This window comes from Zea mays, chromosome 6 (genome assembly GCF_902167145.1).
Source record: "Zea mays cultivar B73 chromosome 6, Zm-B73-REFERENCE-NAM-5.0, whole genome shotgun sequence".
Lineage (NCBI taxonomy): Eukaryota > Viridiplantae > Streptophyta > Magnoliopsida > Poales > Poaceae > Zea > Zea mays.
The window spans coordinates 139751450-139779336 of record NC_050101.1 but is presented as its reverse complement, the minus strand read 5'-3'; positions in this window follow the sequence as shown (position 1 = coordinate 139779336).

The window sequence follows — 27887 nt, the reverse complement described above, 5'->3', positions numbered from 1 at the left end:
GACATTTTGGTTTACAGGTGGCAATGAGATTGATGGTTTTGGTTATGACCATGGTACTGGTAAGTGGTATTCTTTCCGTTTGGAAAGGGTACATCGGGCTAATAACTCGTGTTAATGCTAAAACCTGGCTCTCTACTAGTAAATAATAATCTGACCAACTAAAAGCAACTGCTTGACTTATCCCCACATAAAGCTAGTCCACTATAGCCAAACAGGATACTTGCTGAATATGTTGATGTGTACTCACCCTTGCTCTACACACAAACCCCCCCCAGGTTGTTCGCATTGCAACCACTGCTCAGGAGAAGATGAAGCTGTGGAAGGAGACTTCCAGGAATTCCAAGACTACGACGAGTTCTAGGCGTGGGTTAGCGGCAACCCCAGTCGGCTGCCTGTGATGGCCGCGTTTATCTATGTTTCTTTTCCGCACTTTGATTTATTGTAAAGACTATGTGGATGTCTCAGACATATGATGTAATCGACTACTATTTCCCTTTTTAATACTATTTGAGCACTTTGTGATGATGTCCATGTTATGTAACTGCTGTGTACGTGAATTGCTGATCCTGGCACGTACATGGTTCGCATTCGGTTTGCCTTCTAAAACCGGGTGTGACAGAGCAGCAGGCCACTGTCGATGCAGCGCAGCATGACGTTGACAACGCTCAGCAAGACGCCTTAGGTTCTGGCGCCTTAGGTTCGAGGAACGTCTACCTGCGAGGTCCCACGAGTCTCCCTCATCGTCTAATACTTCGTGACAGGTGGCCACTGATTCGACCCAATGGGGAGAGGCACGTAACTTTAGATATTCTTACTGCTTGTTCATATTATTTTTCAAATTCATAATATAAACTAATACTTTTTATTTATCACTTGGGCAGGTCTTGAAAGGTTGTGGAGAATGCAGGGGTCACGATCGCAGCCCCAATGACATCCTCGGCCTTTTGTGCAGGGAACACTTCCCTGGACTGGTTGAGTATGCTAGAGTGACGGGCCCAACCTACACCTTTGATCACTACGTCGTCGCCCCCGATACAGTAGACCGGGACGATAGGGAATTCAATAAGGCGAAGTGTGTGAAGCAAGAGCTGTGCGTAAGTCGTACGATATTGTAAAATATGTCTCATTTGTTGCACATTCTTGAAATAAGTTTTTGTATGCAGGATTTCTTCAAATGCGAGGCTGGATACGAGGCTAGGATGAATGTGGTGGCCACCACATGCTGTAAGAAGCTCGTCGTGGACATGCACTAGAAGGCACGAATCCAAGCCATCGTCAGCTACCACGGCTCCGTCCTTGGTGAGAAGGTGACTAAGCAGGACGCCCAAACCATGTCGTTGACTAGGGACCAATACTTGCAGGTAAATACATCGCTTTAATATTCGTGACAAAAATTTTCCTTAATTTTATCTTCTGATATGCAGTGTACTTGTTTTACTTTGTAGATGATTCCTTATTGGTGTGGCACATATTCTCAGTGCTACGGGCAGATGTTGGATAGGTGGTGCTCGCCTGAGTGGGACGAGGCACACAACGCTAGCCGGGAACGACGCCTGATGATGCAAGGTCCCTCCCACCACCAAGGCAGCCACAGCCTCAGCAAATATGCAGAAGCATGGGTACACCCTCTTTTTTATTTAGGTATATAAAACTGGATTAGATATGATATCTAACTATCTCGTTGGTTTTCTTGTAGTCGACGTCACATGGTGGCCAACCTTGCTCCATCTTCTCGGCTTATGCTATGGCCCACAAGGGCAAGGCGACGTCTGACGTCACCTACAACCCGGATGACGGGCTCGAGGCGTATAGCAACCCCACCGTCTACATCCGCCTAAGTGAGTACACTGCCATGACATAGGAGGTCATGGGCTAGATTACGATCTAAGGACCGAGGACATCGACAAAGATGTCCTCATGAGGGTCATAGGAGGCAAGAGGCATGGGCGTTATTGGATTGCCACAGGGCAATCGACTTGTCGTCCACTCCCACTCTGTCTCAGGTGCGAGCAAGGAGCATGAGCTCGAGCCCAGCCATACGAACTCAGTAGGACAGCTCACATCATCGCATACAACAACTCCAGGTTAGTGCTTCTGTAACTTGTCATTCCTTGAGTTATATACCTTCTCTTTGAGTTATTATAACATTGGGTTGGAATATTATAGCTCAGTTAGAAGAAGAGAGGAGGGAATGACAGGAGATGGAGGCGAGGATGATAGCGGAGCGGGAGGCCCGCTTGGCAGATCAGCAGAGGATGGCGGAGATGTTCCAGTAGATGCAGAGCCTTGGCGCCACACATGGTTTCGCTCCACCACCTCCGTTGTTCACTCCAGTTGACCCAGCTCAGTTCCATACTCCTGTGAGTGTCAAAATTCTAGTTCTTCACGATATATATTCATATGGTATAACACATGCAATCTCTTCTCTATGCAGGGACAATCTAGGGCGGCATCCAACACCCCTCATGGATCGCCCAACCCATCGCCGCACCACTCCAGTCGCCCACCTCGATGAGATACTTTGTGCACATGATATTATCTTTGTTAGTGTTGTTAATACTTTGTGAAATAACTTGGTCTGAACTTGTTTGATGTTGGTAATGCTTTGTGAGATAGTTGAGACTTATGTTCTTGAGTGTTGGATACTTATGTTTGTGTTCGAACATGTTGGTAATGCTTCGTGAGAACTTGTTTGATTTATGGTATTTGTGAGATATGTGATATATATGTGATATCTATGATATCTTTTGTTTGTTTGGATGGAATAGCAAAAACAAATAAAAAAGGGGGTATACTGGTCACTTTGCCGATTGTCAAGGTCATAGCACTCGGCAAAGAAGGCACACCTGGGCACCGGTAAAGCCTCTTTGCCGAGTGCGGTGGCCTTGGCCCTCGGAAAAGAAGCAATCTTTGCCGAGTGTCTCCTAGTGCACTCGACAAAGGTATTGACAAAGGGGCCCGCTGGCGACTTTTTTGCCGAGTGCTAGTCCGGCGAACACTCGGTAAAGAGGGAAACTCTTTGCCTAGTGTCGCCTAATACGCTCAGCAAAGGGACACTCTTTGCCGAGTGTCACCTAATACACTTGGCAAAGGCTCCGTCGCCGTTACCAAGCGCCGTGATGGCGACTTTTCTTTGCCGAGTACCTGTTGACACTCGGCAAAGTCCCCGATAAAAAGTACTCGACAAAAAAGCCGTTGCCGATGTACAGTGCGCCGAGCTTTCTTTGTCGAGGGTCAGGCTTCGCCGAGTGCTTTCTAGGCTTTGCCGAGTGCTTCAGACACTCGGTAAAGACGTCGTTTCCAGTAGTGGTGGCTATTGGGCACTATTTATAGAGCCATCTTCACGAACCTATAAGCACCCATGTCCGATCTGATCGTGGTCCGTTATCAGGTCATGCCCGGATAAGCGTTCTAGATAAGCACTCTAAATGTAACAGCCAAGTAACCGTAACCAAAAAATTAAACGGCAAAAGGAAGTTGTGCCCCACAAGGTGAGGGGTCGAATTTTGGTGGACCATTCACACGTATGTCATGTGCCCGCGCCCTTCGCCACTCCCTGCCTAGGCCAGGCCAGGCCAGGAGAGCGAGCGCATGCGAGTGTGGCACTCTATCCTCTCTCCCCTCAACCATGACTTGGTGGGAGAGGGAAGCCTCCACATATAAACTAGTCTCACTCCACTTGAGCTAGAAATGTGGGACTGTTGGTTCCACCATTCCCTTGGCATACATGGGCTTTTGTGATTTTCATAGGATTTAATTAAATTTCTCAATTGGGCCTAGCCCATAAATTCAACAATCTCCCACAAGATCTCAAATGCCCAACTACAGTTTTGCCACTATTCGCTACTGTTTAATATACTAGTGTCGGTGTTCTCACTCGAGGGTCCTAACCAACCAGTGAATTTGTGCTACGTGTCTCGGTCAAGATGGGTGATGCAAGAAGACACAAGATTTATCCTGGTTCAGGCAATAGAAGGCCCTACTTCTAGCGGGGGATGAGACTTATATTATCTTGCACCTAGGTGCTCATAGTAGGGGTACAAGCAGGTCGAGAGAGGGAGTGGATCCTAAGTATATGTGAATGATTAAGGCTAGTGCCAATATCGAACACGGAGGGCAAACGGTGAAGTATTGTCCTCTTGTCACCTGGAGGCCCCGGACTCCTCCTTTTATAGCTACAAGGAGGGAACCCGAGAGTACAGGGGTTGTCGTAATGTGGAGAGGAGGTGAGCCCGAGCCCTTGTAGAAGTATGGCCACCGGGATGGCCCTTGCCCTAGTTGTTGTCTTTGATCAGGAGGAGGGTGTTCGACCCCTATATCCCGTATTTTGACCAAGCAGAGAGCCGAGGCCAGGGTCGGGGGCTCAATTGCGTACCCAAGCCCATGTTGTGGACAAGACGTCTGAGTCATAGTGGTTGAAATAGTGATGAGTATGGTGAAAAGTGCATGGTACTCTGGCCCGTATGATGTAAAGCGGACTTGACACCAACCCTGTGGTTTCTGTAGCCATCCCGTTGTTAGCGGTTTTTGTGGAAGGGCTGGTGGCGTCCGGTGTCAATCTGTTGATGTTGATTAGCCAAAGACATGCTCGAGCGAGATGGAGATTTCTCTTGAGGCTATGGTCGTCATGCGCCTGGACACTCAGTCATGCTCAGAGCGATCAGAACAGTAGTCGAAATGGTCTCCTCTGGGATTTGTGGGGAGTTGGTGGCATTTAATGCGCTACTGCTAGGGTAGTTGGCCGAGACTGAGCTCAGGCGAGGCGAAGTTTCCTCCCAAGGCCAAGGCCGCCTTCGGGCAATGAGGAGTTTTCTCCTAAGGCTGAGGCTATGGCTAGATGTTGCATGTCCCATCTGGAGTTGTTGAGAACAGTGACCGGAGCAGGGGAGCAATGCTTGGTATTCGCGGACGTGTGTCATCGTAGATGGTGAAAGTAGATGGGACCATGGTCCCATCATCCTCTATTGACTGTGGTGCCATTGGTGGAGCAAGTATTTGTATCAGTTGCATTTAATGAGCATGTCTTGTGGTTCCTGAGAACTTTGGCTGAGGCCGGGCTCAAGGATGTCCTTCGTCCAAGTTGCCCTCGGGCAAGGCGGATTTTTGCTTCCCGTAAAGGGGGTCCCTTAGGCGAGGCGAGGCGAGGATCCACACGAGTGCAGCCTTCACCCAAGGATGGGCTCAGGCGAGGCGTGGTTTTAAGCAGCTGTTAGGCGGGGTCTCAAGCGAATCATGATTCGACCCTGCATGACCTTGGGGAGCGTGTTTTTTGGTTTATGATTTCCAGGTACTTAGGTGTTAGGTATGCTTAGGGGCATAATCCGGGTACCCCTAACTATGATACTCGACAGTAGCCCCTGAGCCTCCAAGGGAGTACATGCACTTGCTTGGGGGTTCTACCGAACTCTCGCAGGCATGTTGTTTAACCCTTTGAAAGGTGGTAGATTTATTTCCGAGGGGTGCGTGCGAGCGCACCCGTCGGATGTAGCTCCCGAGACCTTGGAGGAGTGGTTTCTCCTTCGAGGTCTTTATGTTTCTCTCTGCGAATTTTGTTGAGCTGTCCATTGCACGTTATCTGGCCACAACTTGGGTGCAAAGGCAGCCCCCCGAGTCTCTGCATTGGTTTGTTGGTGCTTCCAACAATTTTGCCGCAGCATCGGTGCAAGGGCAGCCCCCAAGCCTCTGCACAGGGTGAGAGGGCGATCAATGACTGCCTTGACTTTTCCATTAGAACTGGAAACCAACGAATAACTTATGCCCGTTACCAGCCAAAAGATAGGAAACGAACGATCACCACTCCAATTAAAACGTGCAACCATTTCAAAGGAATATTCGGACCAAGGTCCGATTTACCACGAGCCATGGCCACGGTCCGGCCCAGCCTGGCCGACGGCGGCACACACATGTGGTAGTCCTTCATTCTTTTCTCAACATCTCAATAGATGCACTAATGATCCACCTATTTAAGTTGAATGATTTGTCCCTTGAACTTCTAATATGGTGCTAAATTATTAGTACACCATAGCATTTAAAGTGGGTCGTTAGCATTGTTTATTATTGAATATTAATTGGGCCAAGCCCACATTTATCCAACAATCCCCACCCAATGCCAAGTCACACGAAATGCATTCATCATCTCAAAGTTTGATATACTGGTGTTTCGATGGAGACAGTTAAGTTGAACATCCACCTAGAGCATAGACTACACTTAACCACAACTGCACAATGGGCTAGGCCTTGAATTGACAGTTTTGTGTGGAATGAGTTTCATCTAAACTCTTTACAAGTACTAGTTTGCCAAATGCATCCCCTCTGGTTGGAGCATATAAGTCAAACTCCATAGCCTTTCATGGGTATCTATAGACCACCCAGATCTCATAAACTATGACTAGCACTAAACCTATATAGGTATGTTCCTCTAAAGATGTTCTGTGGGACAACATCTTTGCTTCACAAAGCCACTTGGAACATATTAAGGTGTAAACACTAACCTATCTTACAGTAAGGAAAGATATGCATCTGAAATAAGCCTTATTAAGGGGTTTTCCTCTCAGTCTACCACTAGCTTGTTTCACCATTCTAATTCACGAGATCTCCGATCACATAGAACATGTTACCACTATGATAAACTTTAGGTGTGTCTCAGGCCCATCTCACTTGATGCATTATCTATCACACTATGTGATAGACCCTTAGTAAATTGATCTTCTAGATTTTTAGATGTATGGACATAGTACCTTTTAGATAGCGCAAAAATCTCTCAAGAGCACGCCAGTGATCATCTCTCGGATTTGAAACAAATCGGCTAAGTTTGCTCACAGCAAACAAGATGTCAGGCCTCGTAGCACTAGCTAAATACATGAGTGAACTAATTATTTAGGAATATCTCAATTGATCCTTTGCTATCCTTCAATTTTTCTTCAATAGCTTACTAGGATCATAAGTCGTTGGAGCAGGTTCACATTCACTAAAACCAAAGCGACTCAAAACCATTTCCACATAATGGGATTGCACAAGTGTGATCTCGCCATTGCCTTCTCTCAGTAGTTTAATGTTAAGAATAACATCAGCTTCTCCCAAATCTTTTATTTTAGAATTATTAGACAGAAAGTCTTTTGTCTCTTTATTCACATCAATACTTGTCCCCAAGATTAGAATGTCATCAACATATAGGCATAAAATTACTTCCTCGCCCCCACCATACCGATAGTATACAGATTTGTCTGCTTCGTTCACAACAAAGCCAGCATATGTCAAAGTTCTATCAAACTTTTCATGCCATTGCTTAGGTGTTTATTTTAGGCCATATAAAGATTTCAATATTTTACACACCATGCCTTCTTGACCATTTGCTACAAACCCAGCTAACTGCTCCATGTAAATTTCCTCATCTAGTTCTCCATTTATGAATGTTGTTTTAACATCCATTTGATGGACGATAAGACCATGAGAGGCAACCAAAGAAAGTAGCACACGAATTGTGGTCAATTGAGCCACATGTGAGTAAGTATCAAGGAAATCCTCACCTTCCTTCTGTGAATAGCCTTTAATTACAAGCCTCACCTTGTACCTTTCAATAGTATCATCAGGCCTAAGTTTTTTCTTGAACACCCATTTACTCTCAATGGGCTTACACCCATAAGGACGCTCAACGACCTCCCAAGTTGCATTAGACATAATAGAATCCATCTCACTCCTTATTGCTTCCTTCCAAATGTCAGCATCAGGAGAGGAATATGCCTCTTCAAGGTACTTGTTGTGTCATTCACAAGATATACAATGTAATCATCACCAAATGACTTTACAGTCATTGGTCTCTTACTCTTTCGAGTTGATATATTGTCATCTTCCACAAAATTATGTATATGGGATTCATCAGTGTGTTCTACTGTAATAAAATGCTCATGAGATATTGTTGGTTCATTATTAGACGTATCATGTGTAACCTTCATAGTATTATGTGTAACTTTCATAAGAAATTCGTCCTAAAAAAGTAGCATCTCTAGACTCCATAATTATACCAACCAACATTCTGGTATTCCAAAGTTTACAATTAAAACCTATATCCAATGCTGTGGAAAGCATACCCAAGAAAAACACAATCAACGGTTTTCGGTCCTAATTCGCGCTTCTTGTTAATTGGCACACTCACTTTAGCCAAACAATCCCAAGTGAGCAAATAGGAGTTTATAATACCTCCGTCGTAACAAACTTGGACCATATGTCGGATTATCGTCCAAGCAATCTTTGTATATTCTTTTATGCCCCACTTATCTGTTATGATGTATGTATATATGTCCTAGGATAGAACCACCTGGTTTGTACAATTTGAGCGGCGGAAAGTATAAACTCCTTATCATCGTCCTAAGGCCATCTGCAACATTGTACCTATAGTTTATCCAAAAGCATTGTTTTGCATTGTTTTGTACTATAGACAACACTATTTGCAGAGTGAGTTTGAATATGAGTATGGAGATGGGTAAGCTGCTGAAGATAGTCTAAGAGGATTCATGCAAAACTTGAGAAGAAATCAATGTACTTTGACTCAAATCGCCTGGTAAATAAATTATATGATAGCATATCATGACCTTTCAGTAACGAGTACGTCGAGAGATTAAATTTATAGCAATCTTCTGAAAACAAATCTGCAATTATGATTAAACAACACATGTATATGCGCGATCGGCCGGCGATGCACACAATCAAAAACTCGACGCAAGTTCACAACTCACCAGGTGATGACGCTAGCTTTAGATCGATGGAAGATTGGTCGGTCCCACTCAAGCCGATGGCGTGGCAAATTTAAACTGCTTTAGGTAGTAATATATAGGAAACCGTTGGTGAAGAGTTTTTTTTGCTCCCTGTTGGGGGCCTTCGTCTTCCGAAGGTCCTCAAAAACATGATTTAACAATGTTTTCCAAGTGTAACATATGAGCAGGTACCTTCAAACTCAGGCTAAAATCATACATAATGTGAAAAGCATGGTTGAGACGAAGGCTGATGTGGCTCCGAAGCTACATGCAGGGGAGCTTTGGCTCGATGGCAGAAAGAGGAACTGACTTAAAGGGGAAAAAGCTATCTAGTCCCCGTTGGATTGCCCATAAGTCAATAGTAAATATAGAGGGCATGAATGTAATTTTACATAGGCTACGACCTGTGCCTATAAATAGATGAACAGTACCCTGTACTGTTCATGCTGACTTCTTTTATTAACATATTCTACGATGATGAAGGTATGTCCTTCATGACCTTCATCTGAAGATCATTATATCCTAAGGGAAATAATGTCTCGAAGGACGAAGGACTTTTAACCATTAACATTTGTAGGGATGGCAATTTAATCCGTGGATTTGGATATCCGGCGGATATCCGATCCGACGGATTAGGATATGGATATGTTTTTTGACCCGCGGGTTAGACCCGTATCCGATCCGAGATAAAGTGGGCATGAATTTGGATACTAAATCTCACTCGCGAATAATCCGTTGGATATCCGAAATTAACCATTAGTCCATTATTGAGCCCAGGCGCCAGCCCACCAAAGTAACATTCAGCCCACCAAAGCACCAAGCCACCAGCCCACCCTAATCCCTAATTCCCCAATCCCCATTCGACCATCGCTTAGCCTCAATCGTTCAATCCCAGCCTCACGCGCAAGCCACCCGCGCCGCCCAGGCAAGCCGCAACCCGCAAGCCACCCGCGCCGCCCCGGTCCCCCGCGCAGACGTAGCTCCGAGCTCCTCCCTCTGCTCTAAGCGCCGCTGGCCCCCACACAGACGCAGCTATGAAAATCTGAAATCCGCCCTGCTCTGAGCTCCACCCTGCGCAGCTGTGCTGAGCGCCTGAGCTCCACCCTCCTCTGCGCGGGAGCACGGCGCGCCACCCTTCAGGTTCGCCCCTGCCAGCCCCTCAGTTCCTCCTCCACTGAAGTCGATCTCTCCCTCTCACTGATTATGTTATTCAATTGCTGAAAATGGTTTTATCATATCCGATGGATATCCGAAACCCGATGGGCATGGATATGGATATGAATTTCTACCCGTGGATATAGTCGCGGGCGGATATTATCTATGACCGTGGATATGACTGCGGGCGGATAATTTCAATATCCGATCCGAATCCGACCCGTTGCCATCCCTAAACATTTGTGTTGCCTTGTTCTTAACTCATAGCATTTGAGAACAAGTCCCCAACATTGGCGCCCACCTCCGGTGTACTCACTTCCACAACCTTCGGCAAAGCACTGACCTTCGTCATGCCACCGAAGAAGATAACAGCGCCAGGGGCTGCTGCACTGCAGCCACTGGACACAAACCAGGAGACTCTCTCTCTCCGAGAGGCTTGAAGCTAGAAGAGAAAGGCCACCAGTCCAACATTCTAGGAGGAGTTGGACCAGGAAATCATGGACGTGGAAATCATCCATCAACAAGTGCAAAAGGAAGAAGGAGAAGATGGCTCGGCTGGCCGATCTTCAAAGGAAGATCGATGAAGCTACTGAGGAAGTGCGTCAGCTTGCTCAAGATGACCAAGGCCGAAGGCCCCAACACAGGGAGCTTCGTCAAGAGGGCTTGTTCAACGAAGATGGATGGTATGATGATTTTAATCATGATACCTTTGCTTTTGATGATGCTTCTCCCTTGGCAGCAGAATTGTAGGCTATCCCATAGCCACAATCCTTCAAGCCACCCCAGCTACCCATGTATGATGGGCACTCGGACCCAAAACAATTTCTGATGAGCTATGAGGCAACAATATCCTCATATGGAGGCAATGCAGCTGTCATGGCTAAGTCCTTCGTCATGGCAGTCTGGAACGTGGCCCAGACATGGTATTCTTCCCTTCGCCAGGGACAATCACGTCGTGGCAAAAGCTTAAGGACATGCTGGTGACCAGTTTCCAAGGCTTTCAGACAAAGGCAATCACAGCTTAGGCCATCTTCCAGTGCACACAAGACCATGAGGAATACCTTCAGGCATATGTCCGAAGGTTCTTGCGACTAAGGGCACAAGCGCCCATAGTGCCCAATGAAATTGTCATTGAGGCCATGATTAAGGGTCTTCGGCCAGGACCTACGGCTCAATACTTCGCTAGGAAACCCCCACAAACACTGGAGAAGATGCTTCAGAAGATGGATGAGTACATCCGGGCTGACAACGACTTCTGCCAAAGAAGGGAAGAAGCTTACAGGTTCTCAGAGATGACCAAGGGCTTCGGAGGAAGAATCCACCTGAGGCATGTCAGGTCAATCCACAGCTCCAGTCAGAATGACGACAAAGGAAGCTAGCTTCAGAGGCCATAGTACACCTCACAATCTTCGAGGCAACAACAAAGCTCTTTCAGACCACCAGCTCCAAGGGGCAGAGGTGCCAGGGGCTTCGGAGGAATATATGGGGATCATCCCAGGAAGATATATTGCTTATTCTGTGGTGAGGACAAGGGCCATACTACAAGAATGTGCCATGTCACCATTTTGAAGCAAAAGGAGATCGCATAAGCCGAAGCTCGGCAGAATCAGCTGAAGCAGGTCCTGCACACTGCTTCGTGCCATTCTCCCTACATACCGGAATATGTGGGCAATCAACCTGTAGCTTCTGTTGCTTCGGCTAGCCATTCATATTCCTCCTAGCCATAGCTCCCACCCCCACCACCACTGCAACCGATCCATTCCCAAAGCCAGCAGCCAGAAGGGCGCCAGCACTCCCAACAACAACGTGAATTCAGGGAGGAATCCGAAGCTCGCACAGTCAACAGTACTGTGCCAGAATCAAAGCACATTTATTGAGCGATATCCTACCTCTAAAATACTTTTATGTTATATGTCATTTTGTTTTTCAATAAGGAACAAGCAATGTAAATCTAGTTTTAATTCATTGTAATAATTTCGCTTCTATCAGAATGAACTATATCTTCTTCACAGACTTACGAAGCCTAAAAATTGCCGAAGCTCAAAAGTCGTTCCTAAAGGAATGCAGAGCTAAAAATTGCTGAAACTACAAAAGTCATTCCTAAGGGAGCGCAGCGTAAGTTTTGTTGAAGCTACAAAAAAGTCGTTCCTAAGGGAGCGCAGAGTAAGTTTTCTGCTCAAAAGTCGTTCCAAAGGGAATGCAGAGCTAAATACCGCCGAAATATAAGGCGAAGAAGTTCAAAAGACGTTCCTAAGGGAATGCAGAACTTATGCCACCGAAATAGAAGGCAAAGAAGTTCAAAAGACGTTCCTAAGGGGATGCAGAACTTACACCGAAAAATAAATGGTGAAGCCGAAAAATAAACGGCAAAGAGATTCCAGTCGTTCCTAAGGGAATGAAGAGATTGTTTGTTCCAGTGTGGGAGTGTGAGTATGTATCTTCGGCATCATTGTCATTTTGCATCATATCATCACATCATTTCGCATAACATCACATCATACATCATATTGCATCAATGACACAAGAATAAAATACAGAGCCGATTTTCAAAAAATACTGTCAAAGTTACACGAAGTAAGCTTTGAATTACAGCTTCGTCAGCCTGCACACAACAGAGGGATCTCTCTTTGCGAAGCTTGGATATCGTTATTTTTACGAATCACGGATCTTCTTTCTTTACAAAGCATGAAAAGAAGGGAAGGTGTTTTTTTCGCCGAATGCTCAAAAATGGTATGTACGTAAGTTTCATGCATCGTAAAGGAATAAATTACAATAATTTACATATTTGATCCGAAATTACACACATCAAATATTACAGCTTCGTTACAATAAAAGCACAATGTCCATTCTAGTGTCCCTAAAATTGACCATTTAAAAATGTTTTTACAATAAGTCCTAGTCTTCTTTCAGGATTTTCTCCGCAACTTCATTAAGCAGTTTATTGACGACTTCGTCAACAATAGACAGCCAAATTAATGATCTCCAGTGCTTCCTTCGTCTCTGGATCGACCAGGGGATCGAACGGTTCTAGTGCAGGGGATAATTTAGCTGAAGTGGGAAAAATTAATTAGTCCGAAGCCACAAAAACAAAATGTCGAAGCTGAATATCAAAAGATATTACCTATACGTTTTTCGCGCTCTGCAGCTTCTTCAGCTTGTCTCGCTTCTATCGGGGCGTCATGGGTGTCTTTTTCGCTCTTCTTTATAATTTCATGAGCCATCTCTCGGCCGCCATTCACCCAGACATCGTTATAGAATTTTCCACCCATCAAGGTTGCTTCAGCTGAAGGATCTTTTGTGTCATCTGCGGAGAAGGCAGCTTCGGCCTAGGCCATGGTCTTGATGTGATCACATCCTGTCTTCTCCTAGATAGCTGAAATCCCCCATGCACTAGAAAATGCACAGACGTCCCCGCGATCACTTAAGATTTCTTCGAAGCTCTCGGCCTCCCCACTTATCCATTCAATAACGCCTTCGGGGTCGCCTCGTATGAAGTTCTTTTCGGTAGAGTAGGCGCCCACGTTGGCGAAGCTGGTTTTTATTTTCTTCACATAGTCCAAGGATTTTTCAAAGCATCTTTCCTTGGATATGCGAAGTTCTTCAACATTTTTCTCTAAATAATTTTTCCAATATTCACTGATGTCTCGGTTAGCTTCTGCGAGTGCGCATTTTTCTTTGGCTTCTGCCAGCTGCCTTCGAAGGTCTTCAATTTCAGTTTTTTGGGCTTCGGCCTAGGCTTTGAAGATAGCTTCATCTTCTTTGACTTTGTTAACTAGAGAAAATAAGATCTTGTCTTTTTCGAGACCTTCGTTCCTCAGTTCAATTACCTCTGAATGAAGGTTGTTTAGGGCCATTGTATAGCCTTCATCCTCCATATTTTTCTGTGCCCTAAGGGCATTACTAAGAATCAAGCCTTGCAAGTGGAGGAAGGAATAAGTATGATAAATAAAATACCTTATTTTTCAAATTTAGAGTTAGTTTTTATACCTTTATACTATTGTATGCTAGGCTGTCAGCAAGTTCGTCCTTCGATAAAATCGAAAGACCGTCTTCTAGCTTCGGGAATCCGATGCTTTTACCTATCTCCCGGCAAACGAATATTTCTTTGTTATCCGGGATACAGTACAAAAAGTCTTCTTCGCCATTGCCATTAAACACTAACGCCCTCTTCGGATATTTCAATTTTTGGGCATAGTGTTGAGCTTCTAATATTTCTTCTTGGGATAGTACCTTTCCCGAAGCATGATGAATAATGTAGTCAATACTTTGGTTCGACGCTTCGGGACCAGGAGTTTCCATTTTCTCAGTTGCAATCTGCTCTGTTGATTTTTCTTTAGAGTCAGCACGCTCCATCTCGGTGGGCACTGAGGGCCCAGCTTCGGTTTTAGCTTGAATTGTTGCAGCTTTGATTTCTGCCTACTTAGAATCAGCCTCGAGTCACATTTTGGCAGCTTCGGCAACTTTTCTTGTAGGAGCAGGACTCAAGGTTTTTGTTGTTTCTAACACAACATCCAGCACATTTGCCATCCTTCTCCTCTTAGGAGTTACGGCAGACCCCTTTTGTACCTTCGGTACAATTACCTCTGTTGGAGGGCTCAAAATCTCTGGCATATTTGTTATTTCTTTAATTTCTGGACCTTCAGCCTTACCAACCTTCGTTTCAACTAGCCCGACTGTAAGCACCTTCGACATTGCAATCGGTTCTTCAGCGCTCTGTGTAGTCGGAACATTTTCTTTTGTTTCGGCAGCTGTAGAGGCCCCTTCGCCAAATTCAGGTATCACGGTCGGTTCGATGTAACGCGGCTGGTGTAACACCCCTGGTGTTACTGTCACTAAAACCTGAGCATAACATCATAAGCATTGGCATATCATATGTTTGTCACACCTAGAATGCATTCACTAGGCAAAAATTTCAAACAAGTTGTGTTGATATAACATTTTGTGGATTAAACCCTAGGGTAAGATACCCAACCCTAAATTGGGCTCAGTAGGGCAAAGAAAAGCCTAGTAAGAGAAAACTTCAAAACTCATTAGAGATAATCATAAAATGTCAACTTGAATAGACTTATGGGATATTCAAACCCTAAGAGTGCCAAAAACCCTAAATAGTACCCTGGAAAGCCCTAGACTTAAACCCTAGGGGGCTAAGTGCAAAATTAGTGCACTTTTGGACTAAAGTGCAAAAACCATGAAATTAAGGTGTCTTAACTCATATGGTTCACATGTGTGTGGATTTGCAACCTAAACCCTGAATTTTGGACCTATTTGCAAAAAGCCCTAATTAAGCTCTATTGGTTAAGTCTGAAAATAGTGAAGCAGGGCTGACTTTAGGGCTCTATAGATCCAAAAATATTGAGAATTTGCCTAGGGTCAGCACATCAAACCTATAGAGCTATGAAAGGAGAACAACTTTGCTATAGGGATTAAACCATAGTCACATGAAAAATTTGGAGAAAAATGTGCTCAAAGTTGAGCTGTCAGACTATCTGAAGTCTGAATTCAGACTAACAGTATGGTCAGGCAATCTTTGAGCTTAGATTTGATCATGATCCAATCATTATTTGGCTATGATTGCTATAGCAAGATTAAAGCTGAATAGTAGAGCAACAACTTCTTTAAAGGTAGTTTATCAAGTCATTACATGAAAAATGGAGATTCAAGCCCTGCAAATTAGGCTGTCAGGCGCGCTGAATCGAAGTGCCTGGTACAGTAACTGAAGAAGATTCCTAGTTCATCCCCCTTCGCTGCCGACGACCGTCGCGCCGCGATTCACGTCGGTCGCTGTGATTCGTGCGCTGTGACTTGTGGATAATGGTGAACGAGTAAAGATCTTGGCGCCTGGATCAACTTGGGTCCGGCCGTGGCTAAGCTCCCCGTACCACTTGCTCATCGGCCGATCGGGATAGACCTCGCCGTCGTTGGCCAATTACCGCCGTGCGCCACATGCTAAAGCGCTTGACCACGTCGCAGTGAACCACATCGTGCATGCCCGGTGATCGTCGGGGAGTTGCCACGGTTACATCCACTAATCCCGTGCGCCAGTGACCTTCTGTTCCTCCGACCGCCGCGGGTCTCTCCCAAATTCACCGGCCACCGCTCTTGCCTTCTATAAATTGAGTGTGCCATCAGGTCCGTAGGATAATCACGCACTAAACCACCAAGTATTGCCTCCAATCGTATACCCGAGAGCTCCAATTTTGGATTTTTCCCAAAACACTCAAGAACAACGTAACAAAGACCTCGCTGTGGCCAGCTCGATTCAGGTCTGCTCATGCCCTCTGCCCTCTCATTTTAGTGTTCTTGTGTACCCCTGATACTCCCCGACCAACTCAATTGAGCTAGGATTCCTTAGATCATCGGGAACTCGGTTGTCTGTCCGTGATGCCCACGATCACCGTGGCCAGAGCAAACCGGGTAGCCATTTGTGAAATTAAGTGAGGGGAAACCATTGGTCTTGAATTTGGCTTCGGCCAAAGTAGGACACTAGTCGTTGAGCGAATTGGCCGGTACGCGAGCTCGTCGGAGCTCTGCGCGTCGCCGTCCACCGTCGAGGGTTTTGGAGTGTAAAGAATTAGAAGTACAGGGGCTCTTCTGAAAATGTCAGTGACTGCCTAAAATAGTGTCTTGGACTCTTTCGGGTTATGCCAGAAGACGGGGACTTTCTTACAAAAACCACACGCGGGCACGCGCTTTCCCGCCCGTATTTGGGCCGACCTGGGCTAGATTCAGTCCAAAACTGTTCATGCTTTTTCATTTTCCTTTTCTACCAGAGCTAAAGAAACTGTAGAAAATTGTAGAAAAATCCTAAAAATACCAGACCAATTTTGCTAGACTCCTAATTTCCTATAGAATTTAATAAAAATAGTTTCTTGATTTTTAGTCCAAAAGGAAAATTATAGAGTATTTAAAACAGCCTAAGATCATGTTTCTGGATTTTTAGAAAATAAATATTAAATCCAAAATTCACTAAATTTTTAGGGTTAACTTTAAATAATATTTAGAAACCTTGTGTAAAGTTTGATATGATTTGGACCAAGTTTGATACTTAGAACCCAAAACCCTAGCCCCCTGCCCTGTGAACTTCACTGTTGACTCCGAAGACCCTAAGTTCTTGGAGATCCGTGAAGGAAAATTGTATTCAAGACTTTAGATAATAAACTTTTATTATCTTTGCACTCTCATGAGCATTACATGGGTATTCATTCTTATGTATGCTTATATTTAGAAAACAAAGAAGAAGTAGAAGTCGAAGAAGAAAAGACTTCACCACCACCACCTGAGGAACATCAGGCAGGCAACTGTTTTTATTTTGATATCTGCGGAACAGAGCCTGATTCACCAGTAACACAAGGCAAGCCCCGATGCATTTGCCACCCCCTTGTTCCTTTTAAAATCTTTCTCACTTACTTGATGCATTAGGTGATAGGAGTTGTGTGCTAAACTATTGCTGCATCTCCTTCCTTAGATTATTTCCTAATCCCTGTTTTACAAAAGGTTTTCTTATGCTTAGCTTTGCCTTAGAAAAACAAAATGTTTTGTTTTCTCAAAGATGATGTTGCAAAGTGGGTGGGATGTTTTCGAAAATAAAACTTGATGGTGGCTCCATCATGGCCATGATGGGTTCAACATTGGAAAAGATGTACCTCTGCCAGGTACCAAACTTTGGCTTTGAAATGATAAAGCTGAGACCGAGCGGTTGACTTGCACGAGAAGAGAGAGTCTCGGTGTAGTGTCTCCGTCTGAGTCGATTAAGGACCGTCTCGATGTAGGCTTGATGACCGAGGACCCTTTAACTGGTCACATGCCTCGTCATGAGTAAGCTTTGCCTCGGGCAGACTAATACCAAAACAAGATACCAGACAATGGGAGTGGAGAGATGGCGAGAGTAGTGTGTACCCTCCGTGGCAAGAGGCTGGACGGTGGTGTATCTGTGCTCTCGGTTGGCGTGAACCTGATATGGTCTTAAGAACCCCGGTGGCGAGTTGACATATGTAAGGGTTAAGTGCTACATATGTCATGTGATTGGAGATCCTCAGCTGAGTATAATCGATTCGGATCGCCGTAACTTCGCGGTTATGAAGACTTGGTCACTGACTTACACGTAGCAATCCAGTAAAGATGAAGGGTTGTTAAGAAATTGGCTAGTGCAGGTCAAGTGATTGAACTAGGATAGAGAGAACCCTAGTTGCAGGTAATTTTACTTAACCTGACAAATAAAACTAGATTTTTAAGGATCCACGCTTAGTAAGCATTTCTACAAATAGAGTCATTGATTATTGATAAGCCTTACCTTGACTCCCTCTAGCCAGCATAACCTTGAGAGTCTTTTCTTTAGTCGGGTAAGACTTGCTGAGTAATTCCATACTCAGGGCTTTGTCCCATGTTGTTTTAGGTGAAGAAGCGGCAAACTTTTGTTGCTTCTGTTCAAAGGTGGTACTAAAGGAAGAGCATCAAGACTAAGGCTGCTGGAGGAAAGGATCCTCCGTAAAACTTTTGTTTAAAACTTATCGGGAGGGGTTTTTGCGTCCCATGGTTTGTAATAATAATACTCAGCACTCATATAATATGTTCTGGTCTGTAACCATATAACTCTGTCTTACTTTTCAATAAAGGTAAGTTAATGTAATTGCTTCCGCATTTTCGCACCTCCAATGTATTGTAATGTCTGCTTGATGGGTGAAACGCTCTTGGGAAAGGTAAAGAAAGCAGATACCGAACTTGTCAAGTGATTCAGGGGCACCTGCAGGGTTGTCTGAAGTCTGTTGCACAAGGACAACTGTAGGTGGGCCTAATGACTTGGGAGGTTCTGTCACATCTGGTATCGGAGCGAAGCCCATCTCTGTAGAGGTTATGAGGCATTTTCAAAAGAGAATTTTTCAAGACTTATCTAGAAAATTTCTTTCTTCCTTATCTGACCACCTTCTGAGCACTTATTTGAAAGACCAGACAATAGAGTGCAATGTATAGAAGGTGTGAATCGACTAAGGTTGATTCTGTAATTACACATGCATCATGCTAAAAACTATGCTAATAAGATTTTCCCCCTTAAGATATGCCGCCGCGCACCAGAAAGACCGCGCGCAAGTCTACCAGGCCGATTGGCGTACCTCGCCATCAGCTTGCCCCATGGCATGAAGACAACTGCATTGGTAGCAACGATCTAATCGGGGATCTGGAAGCCCAAGTTGATCAGCTTCGATCAGAACTCCGTCGCAGGAACAACATATGGGTCGCGGATGGTGAAAGAATAAACGAATTAAGAACAGACATCCGCCACCTGCAAGATCAGCTCGCGGAACGAGATCTAGCGCTTGACTGGGCGGTTAACTCTCGTTCGCTTGCTTGGGCAAAGGAAGCTAGAACTCGAGCCCGCGTGGAAGAGCTCAGCACAGCCGTAGAAAACTTGCAGGTTTATTGTAATACATTAAATGAAGAAGTTCATGTATTGTATTCCCAACTGCACCCCAATGTACCTGCGGATCCTGTCGGGATAGAAGCCGGACCTTCTAGGACAGCGGGAGAAGCCTTAGGTGGTGAATTAGACCTTTTCAGGCCTCCTCCCTCTATGAAGCTGGTGGATGAATGGTCTCCTACTCCCGACAGCGAGGCTACTAAAAGTGACAAGAAGCAAGAGTAGTATAGTGTAGAAGTAATAGTAATGTATAATAGGTAATGTAATCCTGTTGTAAAATTCGAGTCTATAACATTACCCTTTTTAGTAATGTAAAATGGATGGTTTTCTTTGGCATATTATATTCTTCTAAATGTTTGTTGCCTCAGATGCCTTCCAAGACTCGTTCACAAGATGGAGCAGGGACCTCCAATGGGAGCGAAGCAACTCCGAACACACCCTCAGTCCCTCCAACATTAGTTGAGGCCATCGCTGCCTTGGTTAACGCTACGGCCAACAACACCCGCTTTCTGCGGGAGATGGTGGGTCAACAATTACAACAACAAGGTGGGCGAGCATATCAGCAAGGACCCCGTGAAACATCGTATTTGGATTTCTCCGAGACACGCCCTCCGTTGTTCGTCAAGGCGGAAGATCCTCTGGAAGCGGATGAGTGGATCCGTGTCATTGAACAGAAGTTCGGGCTTCTCCGATGTACGGAGATTCAAAAGTCCCTATTCACAGCACAACAATTGCGTGGCCCTGCCAGCACCTGGTGGGAAAATTTTTTAGCCGTTCAACCGGCTGGTCATCAAATAACTTGGGATGAGTTCAAGTTGGCTTTCCGCGAGCACTATATACCTGAAGGGGTGCTCCACATGAAGCAGGAGGAGTTTATGAAGCTGAAACAGGGTGGGGATACTGTCACTCAGTATCTCAATAAGTTCAACCACTTATTCCAATATGCTATCGATCAAGTCAACACGGATTTAAAGAAGAGGAATTTTTTCATGAGAGGTCTTAATGATCGAATGCAAAGGAAGATGGCCACCTGCATTGATCTTTCCTATGGAAGGGCTGTCAGTACTGCACTGGCGGTCGAGGCTAAATATGCAGGCTTCGGAAAATCCAAGGGTTACGAAGGCGACAGGCCCAGTCAGGGGTCTGAAAAAAGACAAAGGTTGGTAATCCGACCTTTTAATCCGAATCGCTCTTCCCCACGTCCACCCTCCTACCCTTTCAAGCAACCGGTCTTCATTCGCCCCGCTACTGCCCCCACTCCAATAAATCAGCTGAGTGCCCCTGGTACTCGTTTCCCTACCCTCCCCAGCTCTTCAACTGGCTATTTCAACTGTGGAAAGTCTGGACACTTTATCAAGGACTGTCCATATCAGAAGCAGAATCGATCAAGTAATCAGCAGAGTTCTGGGAATTCCTCCCAAGGAAAGGGAAATGCGGCAAACAATACCGCGGGAAAAAATACAAGGAAAACGGGGCAGATTTATTATACTCAAGTGGCCACAACACCGGAAGGCGAACCGGTTATGATGGGTATGTTTCTCATGGCCAATCACCCCACAATTATTCTTTTTGATTCTGCTGCTTCGCATACGTTCATAAGCAAGAAATTTGTGGAGCAACATTGCATTCCATACCATGAATCAAGGGAAGGGTTTAAAATTCATTCGCCTGGGGGACAAATATTTACTAGAGAAGTGGCTTTCCAAGTGCCCATAACATTGGCTGAACGGGACTTTCCTACTAATATGATTGTTCTGAAAGGCCAAGACATAGATGTAATTCTAGGCATGAATTGGTTGGCCCAACATAAAGCTATTCTCAATACTGAATTGAGAACTATCAAATTGAGTTATGGCCAAGAATAGGTTCTCTTGACCATCCCCATAGCCATTCCAGCTAAACCATTTGGCAGAGTATATGAAGCTATCATACCGGAGATCCAAGATATTCCGATAGTATGTGAGTTCCCAGACATTTTTCCAGAAGATTTGCCCGGACTACCTCCAGAAAGAGATGTAGAATTTGTGATTGAATTGAAGCCCGGTACGGCTCCTATTTCTAGAAGGTCGTACCAAATGCCTCCAAATGAACTGGCAGAGCTCAAGACCCAATTACAAGATCTACTAGAGAAGGGATTGATCCGACCAAGCTCATCACCATGGGGCTGTCCAGCCATCTTTGTTAAGAAGGATCAAACACTACGGATGTGCGTGGATTATAGACCCCTTAATGAGGTTACCATAAAAAATAAGTACCCAACCTCTTCCACGGATTGACATTCTATTTGATCAACTGACTGGAGCGAGGGTCTTCTCTAAGATTGACCTCAGATCGGGCTATCATCAGATCCATATCCGACCCGAAGATATACCAAAGACCGCATTCACTACTGGTATGGTTTATTTGAATATCTGGTTATGTCTTTCAGACTAACAAATGCTCCTGCCCACTTCACCTATCTTATGAACTCAGTATTCATGCCCGAGCTGGATAAGTTTGTGGTGGTATTCATTGATGATATCTTGATATATTCCAAGAATGAAGAGGAGCATGCTCGGCATTTACGAATCGTGTTGACGCGCTTAAGAGAGCACCAATTATATGCTAAGTTCAGTAAGTGCGCGTTCTGGCTGGAAGAAATCCAATTTCTGGGACATGTATTATCTGCCAAGGGGATTGCGGTGGATCCCGGCGAAGTCAAGGATATTTTGGAGTGGAAACCCCCAACCACTGTACATCAAGTCCGAAGTTTCCTTGGACTAGCTGGCTATTACCGTCGATTCATACCAGATTTTTCCAAGCTTGTGAAACAAATCACAAGTTTATTGAAGAATGATACTAAATTTATTTGGTCTTCAAAGTGCAATGAAGCCTTTGAACGGTTAAAGATATTATTAACCACTGCTCCAGTATTGGCTCAACCGGATATTGAAAAACCCTTTGATGTGTATTGTGACGCATCAGGCAGTGGTCTCGGTTGTGTTCTAATGCAAGAAGGTCGAGTGATAGCTTATGCTTTAAGGCAGTTGCGCCGGCATGAGGAACATTATCCAACTCATGATCTAGAGTTAGCTGCAGTGGTTCACGCCCTAAAAATCTGGCGTCATTATATGCTGGGGAATATCTATCACATCTATACAGATCATAAAAGCCTGAAGTATATCTTCACCCAGTCAGAGTTAAACATGAGACAAAGGCGATGGCTCGAGCTTATTAAGTACTATGAATTGGAAATTCATTATCACCCAGGCAAGACCAATGTGGTGGCAGATGCACTCAGCCGCAAGGCTTCCTGTCACTGTCTTACGATGAAGACTTCTGACATTACATTATGCCAGGAGATGGAAAAGTTAAACCTGGGAATGATCCAATATGGAACCTTAAATCAACTAAAGCTTGAGTCAGTCCTTTTACAACAGATAATGGATGCTCAAAAGGATAATAAGGGTATGGAACACATCCGTGAGAAAATAGAGGCCGAAAAAGCCAAGTGCTTTAGAAAAGACGATCAAGGCATTGTATGGTTCAACAACCTCATAGTTGTACCAAGAATAAGGAAATAAAAATGTGAAGCATTTCCTTTTCCATTACTTACCCTAGGACTTTTAATCTCGGGACGAGATTCTTTTATGGGGGGAAGGATGTAACACCCCTAGTGTTACTGTCACTAAAACCTGAGCATAACATCATAAGCATTGGCATATCATATGTTTGTCACACCTAGAATGCATTCACTAGGCAAAAATTTCAAACAAGTTGTGTTGATATAACATTTTGCGGATTAAACCCTAGGGTAAGATACCCAACCCTAAATTGGGCTCAGTAGGGCAAAGAAAAGCCTAGTAAGAGAAAACTTGAAAACTCATTAGAGATAATCATAAAATGTCACCTTGAATAGACTTATGGGATATTCAAACCCTAAGACTGCCAAAAACCCTAAATAGTACCCTAGAAAGCCCTAGACTTAAACCCTAGGGGGCTAAGTGCAAAATTAGTGCACTTTTGGACTAAAGTGCAAAACCCATGAAATTAAGGTGTCTTAACTCATATGGTTCACATGTGTGTGGATTTGCAACCTAAACCCTAAATTTTGGACCTATTTGCAAAAAGCCCTAATTAAGCTCTATTGGTTAAGTTTGAAAATAGTGAAGCAGGGCTTACTTTAGGGCTCTGTAGATCCAAAAATATTGAGAATTTGCCTAGGGTCAGCACATCAAACCTATAGAGCTATGAAAGGAGAACAACTTTGCTATAGGGATTAAACCATGGCCACATGAAAAATTTGGAGAAAAATGTGCTCAAAGTTGAGCTGTCAGACTATCTGAAGTCTAAATTCAGACTAATAGTATGGTCAGGCAATCTTTGAGCTTAGATTTGATCATGATCCAGTCATTATTTGGCTATGATTGTTATAGCAAGATTAAAGCTGAATAGTAGTGCAACAACTTCTTTAAAGGTAGATTATCAAGTCATTACATGAAAAATGGAGATTCAAGCCCTACAAATCAGGCTATCAGGCGCGCTGAGTAGAAGTGCCATGGTACAGTAACTGAAGAAGATTCCCAGTTCATCCCCCTTCGCCGCCGACGACCATCGCACCCCGATTAACGTCGGTCGCTGTGATTCGTGCGCTGTGACTTGTGGATAACGGTGAACGAGTAAAGATCTTAGCGCCTGGATCAACTTGGGTCCAACCGCGGCTAAGCTCCCCGTACCACTTGCTCATCGGCCGATCGGGATAGACCTCGCCGCCGTTGGCCGATTACCGCCGTGTGCCACGCGCTAAAGCGCTTGACCACGTCGCAGTGAACCACATCGTGCATGCCCGGTGATCGTCGGGGAGTTGCCACGGTTACATCCACTAATCCCGTGCGCCAGTGACCTTCTCTTCCTCCGACCGCCACGCGTCTCTCCCAAATTCACCGGCCACCACTCTTGCCTTCTATAAATTGAGCGCGCCGTCAGGTCCATAGGATAATCACGCACTAAACCACCAAGTATTGCCTCCAATCGTATACCCGATAGCTCCAATTTTGGATTTTTCCCAAAACACTCAAGAACACCATGACAAGGACCTCGCTGTGGCCAGCTCGATTTAGGTCTGCTCATGCCCTCTGCCCTTTCGTTTTAGTGTTCTTATGTACCCCTGATACTCCTCGACCAACTCAATTGAGCTAGGATTCCTTAGATCATAGGGAACGCGGTTGTCTGTCCGCGATGCCCGCGGTCACCGTGGCCAGAGCAAACCGGGTAGCCATTTGTGAAATTATGTGAGGGGAAACCATTGGTAGGTCTTGAATTTGGCTTCGGCCAAAGTAGGACGCCAGTCGTTGAGCGAATTGGCCAGTACGCGAGCTCGTCGGAGCTCTGCGCGTCGTCGTCCACCATCGAGGGTTTCAGAGTGTAAAGAATTAGAAGTACAGGGGCTCTTCTGAAAATGTCAGTGACTGGCGAAAATAGTGTCTTGGACTCTTTTGGGTTATGCCAGAAGACGGGGACTTTCTTACAAAAACCACATGCGGGTGCGGGCGCGCTGGTTCCCGCCCGTAGTTGGGCCGACTTGGGCCAGATTTGGTCCAAAACTGTTCATGCTTTTTCTTTTTCCTTTTCTGCCAGAGCTAAAGAAACTGTAGAAAATTGTAGAAAAATCCTAAAAATACTAGACCAATTTTGCTAGACTCCTAATTTCCTATAGAATTTAATAAAAATAGTTTCTTGATTTTTAGTCCAAAAGGGAAATTATAGAGTTTTTAAAACAGCCTAAGATCATGTTTCTAGATTTTTAGAAAATAAATAATAAATCCAAAATTCACTAAATTTTTAGGGTAAACTTTAAATAATATTTAGAAACCTTGTGTAAAGTTTGATATGATTTGGACAATGTTTGATACTTAGAACCCAAAACCCTAGCCCCCCTGTCCTGTGAACTTCACTGTTGATCCGGAGACCCTAAGTTCTCGGAGATCCGTGAAGGAAAATTGTATTCAAGACTTTAGATAATAAACTTTTATTATATTTGCACTCTCATGAGCATTACATGGGCATTCATTCTTATGTATGGTTATATTTAGAAAACGAAGAAGAAGTAGAAGTCGAAGAAGAAAAGACTTCACCACCACCACCTGAGGAACATCAGGCAGGCAACTGTTTTTATTTTGATATCTGCGGAACAGAGCCTGATTCACCAGTAACACAAGGCAAGCCCCGGTGCATTTGCCACCCCCTTGCCTTTTAAAATCTTTCTCACTTACTTGATGCATTAGGTAATAAGTGTTGTGTGCTAAACTATTGCTGCATCTCCTTCCTTGGATTATTTCCTAATCCCTATTTTACAAAAGGTTTTCTTATGCTTAGTTTTGCCTTAGAAAAACAAAATGTTTTGTTTTCTCAAAGATGATGTTGCAAAGTGGGTGGGATGTTTTCGAAAATAAAACTTGATGGTGGATCCATCATGGCCATGATGGGTTCAACATTGGAAAAGATGTACCTCTACCAGGTACCAAACTTTGGCTTTGAAATGATAAAGCTGAGACCGGGCGGTTGACTTGCACGAGAAGAGAGAGTCTCGGTGTAGTGTCTCCGTCTGAGTCGATTAAGGACCGTCTCGATGTAGGCTTGTTGACCGAGGACCATTTAACAGGTCACATGCCTCGTCATGGGTAAGCTTTGCCTCGGGCAGACTAATACCAAAATAAGATACCACGTAATGGGAGTGGAGAGATGGCGAGAGTAGCGTGTACCCTCCGTGGCAAGAGGCTAGACGGTGGTGTATCTGTGCTCTCGGTTGGCGTGAACCTGATCTGGTCTTAAGAACCCCTGTGGCGAGTTGACATATGCAAGGGTTAAGTGCTACATATGTCGTGTGATTGGAGATCCTCAGCTGAGTATAATCGATTCGGATCGCTGTAACTTCGCGGTTATGAAGACTTGGTCACTGACTTACACGTAGCAATCCAGTAAAGATGAAGGGTTATTAAGAAATTGGCTAGTGCAAGTCAAGTGGTTGAACTAGGATAGAGAGAACCCTAGTTGCAGGTAATTTTACTTAACCTGAAAAATAAAACTGGATTTTTAAGGATCCACGCTTAGTAAGCATTTCTGCAAATAGAGTCATTGATTATTGATAAGCCTTACCTTGACTCCCTCTAGCCAGCATACTCTTGAGAGTCTTTTCTTTAGTCGGGTAAGACTTGCTGAGTAATTCCATACTCAGGGCTTTGTCCCATGTTGTTTTAGGTGAAGAAGCCGCAAACTTTTGTTGCTTCTGTTCAAAGGTGGTACCAAAGGAAGAGCATCAAGACTAAGGCTGTGGGACGAAAGGATCCCTTGTAAAACTTTTGTTTAAAACTTATCGGGAGGGGTTTTTGCCTCCCATGGTTTGTAATAATAATACTCAGCACTCATATAATATGTTCTGGTCTATAACTATATAACTCTGTCTTACTTTTCAATAAATGTAAGTTAATGTAATTGCTTCCACATTTTCGCACCTCCGATGTATTGTAATGTCTGCGTGACGGGTGAAACGCTCTTGGGAAAGGTAAAGAAAGCAGATACCGAACTTGTCAAGTGATTCAGGGGCACCTGCAGGGTTGTTTGAAGTCCGTTGGACAAGGACAACTGTAGGTGGGCCTAATGACTTGGGAGGTTCCGTCACAGCCGGTGAGTCAGAACCTTCATCTTCTTGCCCTTCAGCTCAGCTGTGATGGCCGAAGCGGCAACCTTTCCAGAAGCAGCAATCTTTATTTTTACCCCTTGCCCTCGCAGCGGGTAGCAATAGTCAGGGTATACAAAGCCAATAGCATCGAATACCCTGTTCAACCTTTTCTTATTTCGACCCCGAAGGCTGCGGACAAGGCGTTGTCCTCAGTTTTGGAATACGCTCCAAGTAACTCGTCGCTAGTAGCTTCAACGCACTTCAGCCAGTCATCATTTGGTTCATCAAATTTATCCCCAAACCTGAAGGTATACTTCAGTCGAACCAAATCACCTTCGCTAGAATTAGTGACGGTCTCCTTCGACATTTCCCAGCTTTTCACAAGCGGCCATAACTTGAAGGCTATATGTTCCTGAATTAAATCTTTTGTGCCAATGAAGGAGCAAGCAGTGTTGAAGGCCTTCTGACATGCTTCGGCGGCGTCATCAATTTCGACCTTCGGCATTCGAAGGCCGAAGCGGGACTAGATGGGCGCATGATGATTTCTTTTATGTCCTCCCTTGTCTTCAGATCATTTTTCACATAAAACCACTCTTCCATCCAAGCCTTGGGCCATCTCTTCCGAAATGTCGGCACTGAGTGGCTTGCGTTGGGGCGAGCAATGAATCCATAACAACCGAAGTTGTTGTGGTACTGTTCTTTACCAATGGCCTTCGTCTCATATAGAAGTTCGTGCATACTGCAGAAGCACTTTGCGCTTGGCTCTAGCCCTTGACTCCTTACTGCCCAAACAAAAATCCCCATCCTTATTATGGCTTCGGGGGTGATCTGATGGAGGAAGATCTGGTAGGTTTTCAACACTTCAACTACGAATTTGCTCAATGGGAACCGAAGTCCAGCCTTGAAAAAGCTT